Below are 17,532 nucleotides of genomic sequence, written 5' to 3'. Positions count from 1 at the left end.
TAAACATGGCATGCTGGTGACTGCAGACAGAGATCACGCCCAGCAACTCAATCAACATGTATAATATCCTGCTAGTTAAATCCAGCTGTGGTAAATATCTCCACCATGTTATCCCTCCAAGCAAATATAGTACCTGTATGGAAGAAATTCCTCAGAATGTTTCCTGTCTGGAGCTGAAGCTTGCCAGGGACTGAATTTCCTGTGAGGCTAGAGTTGGGAATGGAAAGCAAAGAAGCTAACAAGAAAATGATATGATACATATTTGAACCTGCTCTACAAAGATCATCTTCAGCAAGCACATTTTACCCCTGTTTAAATAAAAATGAAGCATTTGGATTTTCAAAAATCAACTGGGTTAATTTTCATTAGTAATTCTTATTTTTATCTCCCTGCTTCTCTTTCTGCCTTTTTTTTTTCCAGCTGCAATTCTGCGACTTACATATCCTGAAAATGAAAGAGGTTGTTTTTGCCAATAGCAAAGTGCTATGCATCCTTTCAACCATCTGGAAATGGATTTTTTATTCTTCCTCCCTCCCGACCACACACACACGTGCACACACACAACGAAGTCTTTGTCCTTTGGAATCATTTCCCGCACCAAAGATGATGGTCATGAAAAGAATTCAATTAAAAAAGAAAGTTTCACAGGCATTAAGAGGCCAAGATAGAATAAACAGGGTGATTTCCTGGGCTCTTGTTTTTATCAAAGCTGCCACCTCATGAGGAAAAGATGGATGGAATGGAGCATACGATTCAGTGGTTAAAGATTAAGTGAGGTATTGAAGACTTCTGGTTCTCTTCCTGGCCCTGCTGCCAATCTCCTTTGTCACAAAAAGCAAGTTACCTATATGCTTTGTGCCTCAGTTCCCCCAGCTATAAAATAGGGTACAGGTACTTTCTAACCCCATGTGACAGATCAATGCATTCATGTTTGTAAAGTGAGCTGATCTCCAGAGATGAAAGAAAGAAGTAATCTAAAGTGAAAATTACCATGATAGCTCTATGCTGAGACTAACAGAGTCAAGCAGGACAGTCTGGGAACCAGAGACTAGACTTGATCATCTCTTGCCCAGAGGCAAATGTTAAGTGAGCTATGTCACCATGCTATCCAGATGACTGCAGGTCTGCAAGAGGAGACAGAGAAGAGCCAGAGCCATACTGACTGGTACAAACATGCTTACAGTGTCCAGCTGAGAATGAGTAACAGCTGCTTGCTCATCATACTGATTTCTGTCACTACTAGTGTTTCTGAATGCTGAAGTGTCCCAATGCTGTGACTCAGGGCTGTGAGTCATGAGCTGTATGTCTCTACCACATGGAATCACTCACTTGCTCTCTCAGATGAAATTGCAGAAATCACAGATCATCTTGGATATCCTACGGTGGTAAGTCTTAGAAATGTAGACAGATATTTACAAATGCATCCAGAAAAAAATCATTCTGTCTCCACTGACTCTCTGTCAGTGATTCAGATTAGGGACTAGTTTCACAGCAAGAAAAAGAAAAAAAAGCTAGCAAAAAGTAGAAGTCTTTTTTCCTTATGTGGACATTTAATTCCTGTATCGCCAAAGCTCTAGTAAATCTGGACTAAGCAAGATGCAGCACAGGTAGCATTAAACCTTTGCCTTTCCTGCTTTTACTGATCACATACCTAGAGCTCAGATGCTGACTGCAGAACAACACGCTCTTTATGGCACCCGATCTGCCTCATCCTTCTCAAGCCTCTCCAGCCCTCCTGGTAAGGAGGCCTTGTTCTAGCAGCATTCTCCTACCCTCAGTGCTAGACTGCAATTAGTTGCATGCAGGGCTAGAGTGGGAGCACTCTCAAAGCTACATGACAAGACCCCTGACAAGACATCAGATACTCCCTAGGCATCGCCACATGGTGAGACCTATGTCGACCATGTACAACGCAGCACACAACTTTCCCATCAAAGGACTGCGTCAGCAACCAGCTATGCATTCAGGATCTCGCATCCAGCTCATATAAATTCTTTGTTGATACAGGTGCAGCTGAAATGGGTGCTGCTTCCTCTTGAGATGAGGGATCTGGGGCTCCCCTCACACGGAGGTGCAAAGCCTTGAGTGATCTCATTGGCTGAGAACCTCCTATCCTGCCTGCTGGTACAACACCTAATCAGTGAAGCCGTGGCCCACGTTGACAAAAGAGAGGCATTGCTGATACTCACCAGCCAACCGCTCTAGTGGCAGTGCAGTTTATATTGGCAAAAGAGTGTTTCTGTTGGCATGCACCTCTTCCCTCAATTGATTAAGTTACGCTTTTCTTTGCAAATATTTCTGCAGCAAGGTGTTTTGCTGGTGTAGAGATGTGGCAAAGAATCACTCTCACTGCTCACAGTCAGCCTGGATCCTCCCCACAAAACTCAATAAAAGACTACAGCAATCTCTGAGAGAGTTTTGTGTCTGCCGAGACAGGGTCAGTGCTCTTACAAGTCCGAACCAATGCAGACAAACCCCTAGATCCATAATAGGAAAGCAAACACAATGCTCAGAGCACAGGGGCTCCCGGGTAGTAGGAAGTGACTTCAGTACACCAATTCCTCTATTCCCGTAACTCTCTGTGAGTTTGCCAGTAATCCTTATCGTCCTTGCTAAGAAAGGAGTGCTTTTGCTAACTGATTACATCCTCTTTTCCTTACTGTGGTCAGCCAGTTGCCACATGCCAGAAACAGCTGGTATGATTGATAGATAAGCACGTCTGAATGTATTTTCCTCTGTCTGCTGTAACTACATCATCTCCACAGACACTACAACAGCAGTTCTATAAAGAAGTGAAACAACACAGAGTAGTTTTGTTACCAATGCTACTTTTCTAGAAAGAGTGATCCAGTGAATCTAAGCCTTTTCCATATTTCTACAGAAAAACTGTGCAGATCTTCATGAAAGAGGGCAGGATGGTCACAACCCCCTCAGACCAGAGCATGTCCCACAGCCCAACAACCCCTGCAGACTCAGCAATTTCTCTGCAGAACCAGGGAGATGCAGGCCTCCAGGGGACCCCAAGACACCACCTCGCAGCCAGTGTCCATGCCCTGCACTGGGGCAGGGTGGGTACAACACCACCTTCTAAGACTAGCCAAGAAATGTGCAAAAAGGGACTCTTCGAGAACAAGCATGAATGCATTTGTTCTGGAATTTTACCCTATTTGATTAAAGCTTTATGCACCTTGACTTCAGCATTTTTGGATAGCCTGAAGACATTCTTCAAATGCAATAGCTCAGTAAATTAAGTAATAAAATGCTTCAGGATCACCTCTACTCCAAGCACATGACCTTCACTTAATAAACGCATCATGACAAAAGGCATCCCAGGCCAAATTCCTCCTTGATTTGAGTCACAGGAGTGACATCAGAGATGGATTTAGCCCAGCTTGTTAAGTGACTAGAAGATGGGCAATTTGACTTTTTTTTGTTGTTTCTGTACTAGTTCCTGGAATCTGGTTTGTAGACACAGCCCTTCCCTCACTGTTAGCTCACGCCATGAAGTGGGCGGGGATGTTCAAACAGCACCTTCTTTGACCTTTCTGAGACGGAGATTATTGTTGTTGCTTTTTTGAATGCTTCTGAGAAGCTCACACAAGCCTCTGTCCCCGATCTCCTGAACTGCATCTGCAGTATCCAACCACAGTCCCTCCAGAGGGCAGCGTGGCCCTCACAGTGACGACACTACCCTCTTAATTTGTTCCAGTCTGTTTCACGCTGACATTTTAGCACTGACGTCATCAGCTGCTGAAATTTCATTGCTGCTGCTGCTGCTAAGAATAACAGCCCTTCTCATCCCCCACCTTACAACAAATAATTATTTATTAATACAGTAGGGATCGAGGCTTATCTTTCCTGATACAAATCAGGTCCTGGTAGTTAAAAGAAATAAGAACAAAGTGCTGAAGATGCTTACATGTTGTCAGGCTGTGGGAAAAAAAATCAAGAGCATATTTTTGCTCTTGAGAGCAAAAGAGGTAAGAGTGTTTAAAAAAACTAATGGGAAAAGTTCTGACTGATCTGTTTTAAGCCTTCCTTGGTGGACAGTTTCAGGAATTACAAATTGTTTAAATACCCTAGGCTATGGGTTGCCCCAGAAGCCACTTACAAAACCCCAAATTCTTCAAGGCTTTGTACCTTGAATATTTGCTTATAGTTGTGCAGCCTAGGTGTAAAACACTGCCAAATCAGAATTCCCCATTGACTTTGGGGCCTGAACCAAATCCCATTGATTTCCGTGGGAGGATTTCCATTAACTTGAATGGGCATTGAATCAAACCTAAATTGGCAGCGCTTTGCATCCATTTGGCATAGTGTAGTTGTATGCATAAGGTAGAAAATCAGGTCCAAAGACACTGAGAAATGCTTTAATTAAGAGCACTACCAAGGAAATAGGGATTTTTTCCATTATTAAACCAATAAACTGAATTTATTCTGTATTTTTAATGGCAAAGAGTAAGATTTTCAAAGACACTTGGTCTAAAGATGAAGCTGTTTAAAGGATTTCCAAAAAAATGTCTAAAGGAAAATTAGGTGCTGAGGAGCCTTTGATAACAACAGGTCTGTTAACTTACATGCTTTTGAAAGTCTCAGTATGTATCTGTTTGCATTTTTAGTAGTCTTATAAATCTAGTTGTAAATCATGAGCCCCTGATAACAGTCTGGGGCTTTAGTTGTCATATGCATCAGCCTGGTTCTCATATCCCAGTCACACATTCGGTATTGTTAGTTAGGGCTGGAGCTGAGATGAATCTTACCTGCAGACAGCAGACAACCCACTGATTCCTTATCAGTGCCTGGGAGCTCATAAACACATTGAGCAGCAGCTGAGACAAACTGGCACCCTCAGAGGTACTGCACTAACTATTTCCTGGAGCTACCTGCTCTCCCCTGCGCACAGGAGGAGACCAGCACCTCTGCCAGGTAATCCACCAGCTTCTGGCAGGGGCAGCAACCCATCACCAGCCCCTCACGGGTCAGAGGTAGCAAAGGCCTTTAAAAAACAGATGCACAGAGGTCTTGGAAATGTCATTTTCAACCACTGCTGGGGAAGTTAGTGGCTAACACAACTTCCGTTCTGTAAGTAGGTCTGAACCTAGACAGACTGGCATCCGGTCAAGGAGAAAATTCTCAAAATTTCTTTGCTACCACTTTCCCATCAACTTTGAGGTCCAGCATCATTTCCTGTATTTTTGCCTGTCCCTCTTCTTGCACATTCCTCTACTGCTTGATCTTTAAAAACTGCTGCCTTCTTTATCTCAGCATGTCCCTTTACTGCAAATTAAGCAGTGTTAGGACCTGGCCTTTCCAATGGATCCTTTGGTTAGTTGGCTGGAGTATTTTGCCCGGCCATTATTTTTCATTTGGACTTGAATAATTGGCATAGTTTTTTTTTTCTGGAAGGCACAGGGAGACTGATCAGCAGACAAGAAAGATAGATGCATCTGCTTAAAAAACTGAGGGACCACAAGAGAGAGATGAGTGTGATATTTTCGCACTAAGAAGCATGCCTTCCCCTGAAGTGATTCTTTGCAGTGGAAACAATCCAGAAAAGGTAGATGCTAGAGAGGAAAGCAAAGAGAAAGTGAAAGAGTTTTTAAAGCCGAGACTTAAAAAAAGAAATACACGAGCTAGGAATTTCTCCTCCAACTCCTGGCAGCCATTCTTGTTCAGCTTGAATCCGTCAGCAAGGTCACATGCCATTGGGCTGAAAGGAACATATCTTTGAGCTGACGTGTTTCTCCCAGAAGACATCAGGACAGGGTTGGTTGGAAGACTGAGGGATTGCTGCGGCCACCTGATTTCCTCAAACCCCCGTGCTAACCTCTTCCTCCCCATGACTAATTTCCTTGTACCTCCTCCCACACACACCCCCAGTTCCTCACCCTGTGCATTTTTATGTCAAAAGAAATTTGCTATATTATGCCACCTGCTACTGGCATAAGGATCAGGTAAAGAGACAGTAATGTACAGGGGGGACACGCCCTCTAAAAAACAGAGAAGAGAAGAAAGATTCCTGTCAGATATTAGCAAGGAACAGGAGCAGCATTCCAACTAGCTCTTTCTGGTAAAAACCCTACTTCTGGGTTGAAGAGTTAAAAATGCATTTTAAAAATCACATTTAAGTTGCTAAAGAAATTGTTCACTACAAACAATAAGTCCTCAGATACACTTGTGCATGTGTCTGGAAGTCAGTGGGCCAGATGATACCAGTGCTGGTTAAGTTCCAAGAGGGTAATTCATGGCTTAAACCAATGTACTGAAAGCAAAGCTGTGTGTCCAACAGAGTTGCTTGGATGTGAGTGGGAACAATACTGCCCCACCATATATTGTTTGCTTTGTTTTGCTGACATCCACAAAACTGCTCCAACTTCAGGCTGAGGTGCCAGTACTGTTCTGTACCAGTTTTACCCTGGTGTTATTGCACTGACTACCAGTTTTAAGTCTGAACTTCCCTGAGGCAAGCAAGAGGGGGGAATAGGCCTATGGTTTTATTTGTTGCTTACACCAAAAAGAATCATCTAATTAAAAATCACTGGAAACCACATGCATTTGCAGAAATGGCTCCACTTCAGAGAAATCTCTCGAGGCAAATAACTTAGTAATTTTTTTAAGGGTTTAGACATTTATGAAAATAGCCTCCATAGTTACACTCGCTAGGATAAAATTACAAGTGTTTTCAATCCTCATACTTCAGGGCATAAGTTGATACTCAGCTGGGGGTCAGGAAGGAATTTCCTCCCAGAGGATATTATTGTTCTGCAAGGTATCTCATGGGAGACTCATGTCTTCCTCCAAAGTATCTGGCATTAGCCACTAAAAAAAAAGAAAAAAAAGATACTTCTCAAAATGAGCTATTGCTCTGTTCTCCTCTGATAAATACTGTGTGTCATATTTATATGCTCTTAAGTAACTGGGCAGCCCCACTGATAGAGAAAATGTGGACCTGTACTCTGGCAACTAATGTATGTGGGAAGCAGGTCTGAGTAAGAGAAATACAGAGAAGCGTCACAGCAACACTACATGTGCTGGATAGTAGACAAAGAGCCTGATTCTGCACTGCCTTGTGTTCTGTCTTGGGGTAAATGACCACAGAAAATGAGCGGTCACACCGTGGATCCAGCCCAAATGTTTAGTTATGCCAGCGCAGCGCCTAGAGGCCTGAGTTGAGGCAATGGTGCTAGAGCACGCGCGGGAGACGGGCGCAGGGGGAGGTAACGCAGATCTGCCCCAGATCCGATGGGCAGCCCAGGCGCGGCACTCGGCTCCCTGCCTCTGCTGCCAGGTAAACTGCTTCCACGCTCGCATGCTCCCAAAAGCCGACTGTTTTCCAATCCCACACGCAGTCGGTACTCACCAGACTGCCCGACCTGACTGTGGCAGTCCCGCTTCGGGACTGGTAACGAGCTCACTCCTTTCCTTCCCGTCCTTCGCTCAACAGCCGAGGACGCTTTCAGCCCCCCACTAAGAATGAGCCGGGGGCTCTCGCACACCCGAGACGCTCATAACGTACCCCGAGCGCTGCCCGACTGGCTGAGTACTCGAGGAGGGACCCCCCCGGCCAAGCCTGGCCACGCAGAGCCGGCCTCCCGTTTCAGCCCAAGCCGGTGAAACCTTCCCGGCCGGACGCGGGCACGGACCCAGGCCGAGGCCGAGGCCGAGACCAGCTCCGTCGGCGGGGCGCCGCGCACACGGACGAGCAGCCCCCGCTTCCCTGGCGTTTCACGAGACGCCGACGGAGGGAGGAAGGCCCGCCCGGGACAGCTCCTCCGCCGCCAGGCGCCAGGGGACCAGCGCGCCGGGAGCCGCGCCCGGCCCGGCCCGGCCCGGCGGCAGGGGGCCGCCGCCGCCGCGGCGCTTCGGGGAGCGCAGGCCCGCGCCGGCCCCCGGCCCCGTTACCGGGGCAGAGCGGGGTCCCCCCGCCCGCGGGGCCCGGGCACAGGCCTCGCCCGCGGCGGCGGGGCGCCCCCGGCCCGTTGCACAAGCCGCCGCGGCCGATGTTGTAAGGGACCCCGGAGATCCGGGAAGGGCGGCGCGGGCGGGGGGCGGCTGCCGGCGGCGGACACGCACGCAGGCAGCCCTGCTGGCACGGCCCCGCTCCTTCTGGGAAGGGCCGTGAGTCACCCGCCGCCCCGGGCCAGGGGCGCCGCCAGCGGCACGGCACGGCCCTTTCCCGGAGCCCCCGGGGCCGCCCCCCGCCTCAGCCCGCCGCCGGCACCTTCCGCCTCGGCTCCCCGCGGGGAGGGGCGGCAGCCAATCACCGCCCTCATATTTGCATACGGCGCGCGGGCGCTTCTGGCCAGGCGGCGGCAGCGGCAGGACCCCTCCCGCCCCGTGGGCGACACCGCCCCGGCGGTCCCCGGGGGGGGGGGGGGTGTCCATTTGCGGTCGAAGGCAGAAAGTAAGCGCGCGGCACCACCAACGCTGGTCGCCATAAGCTTTGGGTTTAGCAACTCCGGGGGTTTATATAGCGCTGGAGGCCGGAGTTCTAATTGCCCGGATGACCCTCAGTGGTCTGGGGTGCAGGCTTCAAACCTGTAGCTGTCTAGCGACAGAGTGGTTCAATTCCACCTTTCGGGCGGAGCGGTTTGTAGCTTTTGTCAGCGCGGATGTTGGTGACGGTTCAACTGCTGCGGCCTGTTGCCGTTAGCGGGGGCAGCCCCGGCTCGGCTTGACCGGGTCACCAGCCGCGTACTGCTGAGGGGGATTTTTGCTACTTGCTCGCTTTCTGCTGACAGACTTCCCTGTATGCTGGTTTGCGGCGAGCTTTTTTTTACAAACGCTCACTCTCAGCCTGCGCTGAGCTAGAAGGCGGCTCGGTGGGGTGGGGCAAGAGGCCGTGGCTGTGTCCCAGCTCCCCGCTGAGGGCCTCCTCACTGCTCTCCCTCTGCTTGGATGGGCACTAAAGGGAAATGAGAGATATAGATGATGCATCTCCACCATTCTCAGGAACGTTTTGATTTGGACATCTCAGCAAAACAAGTATTTTCACTGCATTGTTCTTCCCTAAGCCTGGTGCCTTGTTTTTGACCATCCGTTTGGAGCAGGCTCATGCTGGACTGATGAAATAGCAGTGTGCTCAGCACAGCTGAAGCAAGCAAAATCTCCCAAGGGTGCCTGGGTGACAAGTCAGATTTTAATTGGATTCTACTGAGCAGATCTTTTTAAACAGTGTCACACGTCCTACAAGAACAGAAAAAAAGTAAATAACAGAAGCCATTCTCTAGATCTGCTCCATATTGACTGTAACCCATCTCCCACCCACGCTACAACAAAGATGCTTCACTTCAGCAGTAAGCACTGGTGCTAATAATGTCACCCAGCCCCATGAAAAATAAAGGTTAGTGTGAAGCTAAAAAACATATTCTTTGAGCAGAAGGCAGTTATTCTGTGATATCCTCTTGCAATGACTCCAGCAGATGATTTGCAAAACCTCTCGTTAGGACAGGACTCCAAACCGCCCCACTATGGGGGCTTTTTTGAGGACATTTCCTCATCATTTCCTGGTGCCACTGCCAGGAAGGAGGATTCTGCCAGGTGAATCCCACAGGGGAGAGAAGAAATACTGAGTCAGTTATCTGGTCTCTGGTGTTCCCGGGTGCAGTTTGGGCTTAACACCGTCATCCATAGTTAAATATATAAGTCCCTCTGAGGATCTAAGCCTGGATGACTGTGCTTCCTTTACACAAAATGACTCATTCCAGCTAAAAGACTGGGAGGAGAAGGGAAGGGCACAAAGTGCCCTAATACCACCACTATTTGGCTGCTATTGCTTCCAACTTAGTGAGCACCGTTGTCAATGAGAAACAAGTAGCTATGGTGCCAGCAAGGACTGTCCTTCTGTGAATAAGCTGGCCTGTGAGGGGAAATCTGGGGGGGGAAAAAACACAGCTGCAGCTCACATGGCACATGCCAACTTTTTATTGCTTTGTGAGAGATTTGCGTGAGTTCTCCCCAGTGCAGCTGGGAGCACAGCGAATCCCAGATGTCTATCTATCTGCTTCGTGCCCCTCCAGCTACCAGGCTGCATCCGCTGCCCATAATGAACTTTCTATGTGGAATTTCACTGTGGCCTCAGAAATTGGTATCTGTGCTGTAGTGTGGCTGGGGGCTTTTGTTTGCGTCGGAGGGGGAGCACTGGAAAGGCCTTTGCCCAGTAGTGGGCAGCTGAGGACGTTAAAGTTAGATGTCAGTTACCAAGTAGAACATAATACGGCTCTTTCATGTGGTATTTATAACTGAACATGCTGTTTTGTGTCGGCCTATTTTTTTCTTCCAAGAAGTAGTTTTGGATTCAATTATGACAATTACATTCTTCTATTCACCCCCCCTCCAGCCCCCACCCTTGCCCTATGTGCACACAAACACAAATGGGAATTATGTGCTCTGAGTGTGATTTGAACTATACAGCCTGGGATCTGTGCCTGGCATTGAGTTCACTTTTTTTCTTCAGAACAAAAAAGACTACATCCACTCCACACTCTTTCTTCGCCTTAGAATAAAGTGTGATGGTCAGATTGCTGGTGGGGGTCATTTGTCCCTGAGGGGAGCTAATTGGAAAAACAGACTTTCAAACACATGAGGAAGAAGACCCGGGAGCCCAGGCCACAAAGGCTGTGGTAAGCAGTTGAGGGGTCTAAGTTTGTGAAATTCTGTGTGAAGTAATGCTACACAAGCCCCCTGAGCTGCTTACACAACCCCCACTTGGCTCACCTACTCAGGCAGTACTTCACGTGGTCAGTAATGCAGGAACATGGCAAGAAACTATCCCTTCTCTTGGGGCTGTGCCCTCACAAGTGCCCTAGCAGGACTGCACTCCTAGGACACAGCTGAACCCAGAGGAAGCATGAGAGGGTAATTAGGACAGGAGACACAACAGGATCCCTGCTCTTGGACCCTTTAGCTAACACAGGAGATGGGACAAGGCCTTAGAAAATAGGGCACTGTATTTCAGTGCTATTTTTTAAGCACTCTGATTTAAGGAGAACGCCAGTGTGGAAGCCAGTGTAGATGAGCAGCCTGCGACTTTGCCTTATAGTAAGGACATTTTGCACAATAATATCCATGTCTTGCCTGAGTCTTGCTTTGTTTGGAGTCAGTCATTAGTCAGCCAAAGCATTCAGCGTTTGAACCTGAATGTCACTTTCTTCACTGACAAAGGGCCAAACTAACAGGAGCCAAAGGCTTTGCCACTGGTTAGAAGGCAAGCCAGGGGTTATTTAGAGCCAAGATGCATGAGAGCCTGGCTTTTCAGCCGAACATAATCTGCCTCCTGTTGTTTTCCCCGTGGAGTCACAGAGCGGTGAGGAGGATGTGTTGGTGACAGATGGCTGACGCGACTTGCTAAGTGTATGGGTGACTGGGCTGTGACTCAGCAAGTGTTTGGTTACAAGAGCCCGGGTGCATGTGCTTTTGCACTGGTAACGTTGGACCTGACTAGGTCCCCTACATAACTAAAACCAGGATGTCACCTGATGTCTGTGATTGCCTTCCTTCATGGGAGCAAAGTCACGTGATTGCCTTCTACTAGAGCAGAAAGTCAAGCTTCTAATTATTGTTTACACTGATAATGGATAAAATCTGAGTGCATATAAATATATGGCCTGCCAGTGATGCCTTCATGTCCAGTTGGCCAACAGGAAACCATTCAACACTCTGACCTAAAATAATGACCATCTTGTTTGGAGGGAGTAGCTCTCAGCAAACTTCTTTTGCAGTCAAGTCACTAGAGGGGGACAAAGACCTGTTCTGGGTATACATCCAAATACCAGATTCCCCACTGCAGCTGTGGGATACAACTCGGGAGAGGCAGAAGCAAAGACGGCCCTTGTATTCATCAGATTTGAAGCTACCCAAGTGCTGGGGCAGTTTCCCAGAGGCTGAAGTGGCAGCTGGGGATCAGCTGTGTGTAGGGTGAACGAAGCCACTCCTTTTCCACCAGAAGCAAGTGGTGCATGCATGTGCATGTATAAGTTAGTTAATAACTTTTATGTCGGCTCTACCCCAGCGTTCCTCACTATGTAGGGCCAGCCCTTCCATAGCTGGCTGTGGCTTTCGAAGGCTAAATTCCAATCATACCAGAACGCAGGACAGCGTCACCATGGCAGAGGATCCAGACAATCACGTATGCTTAAAGGTACGTGCACTTTATGAATGGGGAGAGATGAATTCTCAGGTCTGGATAGGTGCCAGGTGTTACTGTTGTCTGTGTGAGTTGGAGACGTCATGGAAATACTGGAAGATTTGAACTTGAACAGAGTGTACCTGCGTGCATCCCACATGCGCGCAGAGAGCCGAAGTGGCTGGAGCAACAGCAAGGCAGAGTTTGCAAGTAACATATTGACCTGAAGTGCTTAAAAGCCACTACACACGCTCCCCTGGCAAAATGTCGACTGGAATGATTCATACAAATGGATTGTGATACGCAGTCCTCAGCCCAGCCAGGCTGTGCTTGGAACCAAGACACTCCCATTTTCTCCCCTCCAGCATATTTCCCTGACCAAATCCAGGATTGAGCCATTTGGCTCTGACTGGAGCTGGTCAGAACATGTTTTTTTCCTTTTCTTTTCTCTTTTCTTTTCTTTTTTCTTTTCTTTTTTTTTCTCTCCTCTCTTCTCTTCTCTTCTCTTCTCTTCTCTTCTCTTCTCTTCTCTTCTCTTCTCTTCTCTTCTCTTCTCTTCTCTTCTCCTCCTTCACCCTTTGGAAAATGTTGACATTTCAGCAAAGGACTGAAAACCCAAACCCTGAATATTTTCCATTGGAAAATGCTGGGGGAAAGGGAGAGGTATAATCCCCAAACTACCAACAATCAAATTTCATTTGCTTTTAAGGCTTTTGGATTTATGAGAGGGGGTTACATTTTGAGGAAAGAAGACACTTACTATGAAAATATTTGTTCTCTCAAAATCCATATTTTCACTAGAAAAGTGTTCCAACTGGCATCCTTTTCACTGGGGTTAGTTTGGACATTCACTACATCTAATCTTGGAACTGACCTGAAGAAAACCTAATTGAGAAACGTAAATCTTTTATTGGATTATAAAGCACAAATGATGCTCATACAGCACAACTTTGAGATAAATCTTGATGTTCTGTATTTGTCAACAGTCACATTCACACAAATAGATCAAGCAAGTTTGGAATCTGGTCTCAGGAGGTGGCAGGCTCCCAAAGCTCCAGCTGACTTGCCTTCAAGCTCTGAACACATTCCTAAAAAGAATCTACATTTCATGAGATCACATCAAAGGCTATAAGGGAAACAATATGTACTGAAATGTGTATTACCTGTAACTATCCCTTGAGTAACTGATAGCACAGGAACACTTGCAAGCATTTTGTTCTGATGTCTTCAGCTGATTCTGTCTGAATTGTAATGTAGACCTCAAACATCTGTTTCATCTTGTCTTTGCATATTATTTTGCTTTCCTGTAAGTTAAAAATAAAAAATGAAAGGGACATTGTTAGCGTAACAGAACACACATATTTGTAGGGGAGGAATTATGCCCTAAAACTTTTAGTAAATGTGGCTAATAGCAGGTTAGAGTTTAAAAATGGAAAGATTTAAAAATGGGTATAAACTGGTCATAAATAAACTTAGGCTGCAAACTAGTAGAAGTTTTCAAAACAACAGCAGAGTGGTTACTGAATCTACTCCTCTGCTGTATCTTACAACTAATCAAGATCTGTCTTAAAATAGTTACATTTTTTATTCCCATTGGCCTTATTAGGAGGACTGGGAGACCAAACAGATTAAGCCAGGGCATGTGACTGTTAACATTCATGGAAACATATTCCACAAATGAAACTTCCTGAAGAAAATCAGATTCTAGCTTCCTTCTGGTAACTTAAGGGGGCAATGACCTATTTATATTACCTTCATATCACGCTGGCACAGGGGCTGAGTCCCACAACAAGAACTCAGAACAACCCTTCTGGGCCAGAGCAATGATCCCCCCAGACTAGTGCTCTGCTCCCAGCAGGGGCAGGAGGAGAGACTATTCAAAGAGAGCGCACAAGCCTGGCACTTTCCTCGTCTGTTCCCCTTGTATTTCCTCAGTATTCACTGTTGTTAGATTGAGGATGTTAGACTGTACATCCCTGCCAGTTCCCTTTGGTATCCATTCACAGAGCTGTTGCCTGAAATTGTCTAATCCCATTTTGAGCCTGCTGATACTTTCTGCCTCTGCAACCTGCTGGGCCAACAACTTCCAGAAGTTCACTACCCACTGTGTAAGAGGTACTTTCTTTAATCGGTTTTAAACCAATCTTCTATGAGTTTCATTGAGTGCCCCCTAGTTCTATTACTGAGAGATTTGGCTACTAACAGTTCTACAGTCACCTCAGCCACAGCCTTCCTGATTTTGTGAACCTAACCCGTAAGCACCAGAGAAATAGCTAAGAATCAAAATATTGGGTTGCTCAGCTCACTTCCGTTCCTGTCACTTACCAACTTGCCCAGAGTGGTTATATGCCTGGAGCACTCTGGATGTTACCAAACTCAGAGGGGAAAAAAAATGACATCAAAGCAGATGGACTGCAACCTCCTTCCACTGCTATTCTTCCTGTGCAGCTGTTCATCAGCAAAGCAATGGGTCCGTTTTGTGGCTAAGAGCTGGATGCTGGATGGCCCTGTCCTTCCCTTGGGGAGCTGCAGTTCCCTGCCCAGCAGGGGGCTGCAAAGCAGCAAGCAGGATTTCGGGGAGGCTAGGCTGGCAGTCCCAGCGGGGGTGTCAGGGGCATCTTCCAAAGTGGCTTTAATTAATGAGCACATGTGCAGCGAGGAGAGTTACAGCATCCCACTCAAATTGTTGACTTGGAGCTGCTTCTGGAGACAGCCGTATTCTGCTCATTAGGAAAGAGCTTTTTTGCAATGCCCTTGGATTGGATGGCTCTTGGATTGCACCACAAGATCAAGTCCACGTACGGGCTGCCTGCCTTTCGGCTGCCAGCTCCAAGAGGGTTGTTTTTCTTGTCTTCTCATTCTCAAGGAGTGCTCAGCCAGATGGCCTGTTTTCGAATGCACTGTGCGTTGGTTGGATGTGTGTTTGGAGAGTCTGCCAGCTTCACGAGAAGGAAGAAAGAGCAAAAGAAAGGGAAAAAAAGCGCCATTTGGTATCTATCTCTGGGACCCAGCCAGAGTTGAGGCTCTGTTTGAAGAAGGGGGGAGTCTTAAGAGAAAAACTCTAGACAAAATTGAAAGCTGGAGAAACTTTCGAGCTTGACAGACCGGGAGACTGAAGTTCTCTACAACACCTATCCACTGTCTCACTTGCAAATATGTAGCAGAGTCCCGCAAGAACAGTATTAGAGCAAGCATCGAATACCTGTCCTGCTGCCCTCCCAGTGTCCCTCACCTATGAGCTGAGATGCATGGAGGTGACTCAGCCGGCCTCTCCACTGAGGCTGGGCAATGCTGCCTCTGGCTTTGCGATTTGGCTCTCTGTCCACTAAAAACTGAAATTAGAGCATGCAGTCCAGATCAGCCCAGGAAGCAGAGCTGCAATGGAGTTGTACAAAATAAATACCACCAGCACTCAACTCTCTATGAAAAGAGCCTTCATTTTAGTGCAGGCCAATGTCATTTTCTTGAACCCCCTGATGTTTGCTTACCAGAACTACCTTCTGATGGGCAGCAAATAAATACAAGGCAAACAGAGAAACATTTTCTTCCAGCACTCAGAGGCAAATAATTTGAACCTGACAAGAAAAGTCTATTGGTGAAGGGAAGGTGAAAGTTTTAAAGGTTGGGTGGATATAACTTGGCTTTCTTATTCAACTTGATGTTGTGTTGTGGTAACAACACATTGTTCCAAGCAGCAGGAGGAAGTCTTGCTAATCTGAGCTGGGGAAAGCCATGTTTGTAACCATCCCTGCTGGCTGACATGCTGCTGTGTTTTACAAGCAAGCTTGCCTGCTTGCTCATAGAAATCATGGCACAAAGAAGATGGTTGCAGGAGCATGTGTATTTGTGCGGATGTATGTGTAACTGCAAGCCCCGTGTCTCTGCTGATTGCTTCAAATTATTTTCACTGAAATGATCAGAATTCAAGGGCCATCAGGGCAGACCGTGTCTCCATGGCAACACAGGCTGGGCTATGGGAGCAGACATTCTTTAGATAGCGAGGGCAAAGGGGGTTCTGACTCCCTCCTGTTGGCCACATATTTCAGGCAAAACCTTCCAGTATCTACGGCATGCCATAAACACCTCTGGCTTCCCAGGATTTCCTGACCATCATTGCACTATGTCCAACAGGCACACCACACTCACGTCACAGCAGGAGCAAGGACACCATTCACAGTCTCCAGCACAAAAAGATCAGGACCCTTCCCTGAATGTGGGAAACATCATCAGTTGTTTGCAAAATAGCATCTTTGACACTGAAACCTAGTGGTGCAGATGCCGTCCTGGAAGGAAAAGAGAGTACATACAGGTCAGCCAGTTCAAGACAGTGAATGCTTAATGCAGATACATCCTTGCATGGGTAGGAAGGCTGTACAATGAAATCGCCTCTCCTCCCACCCAAATAGGCTGCTATTGCTGTATTTACAGCTAAGATCCTTACGAGAGATTGTCTTTTCTGTCTGCCAGAAAACAAGATGGGAAAATCCACCAGTAAGTTCAGTCATTCTCCCCAGGGCTTCAGAGGGTTCATTAAGCCACTCAGGTAATTGCCTGATTGTCACTGAGTGCTGTGTCATGGAAGTGGTAAAGGAAGGATTGCCGTCTTTCTAATTGCACGGAAAATTCAGGGGTCCAGGAGTCAGAACACAGGGCTCTGACACAACTCAAGGGATGCCCTTAGGCTAGTTACTGCAACTCTTGGCAAATGGAAACAGTAATTATCATGACAGTTGCTGTTGGGGCGGGGGGGGGGGGGGTAGCCACATGTTTATAAAGGTCCTTCGTGCATTTTGAGTGGACGATCAACTAGAAACAACACACAGCCATCAGCTCACCCAAGCTGCACTGGCTATGTCAGATGCCAGTATCAACCTCTGCATTGTTGGTGTGTGATAATTTTCACTTGCTTTATTTCATCACTGTAGCACTGCTTGACTCCTAGGCAAGTGCATCTCTAGCACACTGGCCAATACTGGTCTTCAAGTGCAAGCTGACAGGCTAGTCTGAAAAAAACTATTTCCTGTAGTTATCTGGCTGGGTGTCATTACATACCCAATGTTGTCCAAGGAGGGAAAAGTAGAAGAAATCCCCAGGCATGGGGTTTGGGAAACTTGTGTGGTGTAAAGAGGGATGAGGCCTGCCTTATAGCACCAGTTCTGGCTGCTCTGGCACCAGCTTTTGTGTATAATTGTTTTGAGCCACAGTCAGCATCTGGATGGGAGTTCCCTGATGAATGAAGGAGCAGACTTTCAAAAAGCCTCTACTGTCCAGCTAGTTACAATTCAGTGCCTACCTCAGAGCACCGCAGGTCTGTATTGTGTTGCCCATTATGAACCATAGTCTTGAGTGTGGCTGTACCAGAGTTGAGTAGCACCCACTCAGGGACTGGGAGGAATGACTCCAGTTTT

The 17,532-nt window shown here is 47.1% G+C and overlaps 1 long non-coding RNA gene and 1 other non-coding gene across 2 annotated transcripts; one reads left to right on the top strand and one right to left on the bottom strand.

Annotated features, from left to right (window-relative positions):
• The first annotated feature begins 8,497 nt into the window (after positions 1-8,497).
• On the top strand, positions 8,498-8,584 carry TRNASTOP-UCA (transfer RNA opal suppressor (anticodon UCA)). Its single transcript has one exon. It is a non-coding gene; the product is annotated as a tRNA-Sec (tRNA).
• Positions 8,585-12,945: 4,361 nt separating this feature from the next.
• LOC106485497 (uncharacterized) lies at positions 12,946-14,518 on the bottom strand. The gene is made up of 3 exons (XR_001292730.1): positions 14,450-14,518; positions 13,288-13,428; positions 12,946-13,009 (listed from the first exon to the last, which is right to left on the bottom strand). It is a non-coding gene; the product is annotated as an uncharacterized lncRNA (long non-coding RNA).
• Between the last annotated feature and the right edge of the window lie 3,014 nt (positions 14,519-17,532).

Source organism: Apteryx mantelli, chromosome 3 (assembly GCF_036417845.1).
Source record: "Apteryx mantelli isolate bAptMan1 chromosome 3, bAptMan1.hap1, whole genome shotgun sequence".
NCBI lineage: Eukaryota > Metazoa > Chordata > Aves > Apterygiformes > Apterygidae > Apteryx > Apteryx mantelli.
Note: the sequence above shows the minus strand (reverse complement) of the source record. Positions and strands in the feature narration are given on the sequence as shown.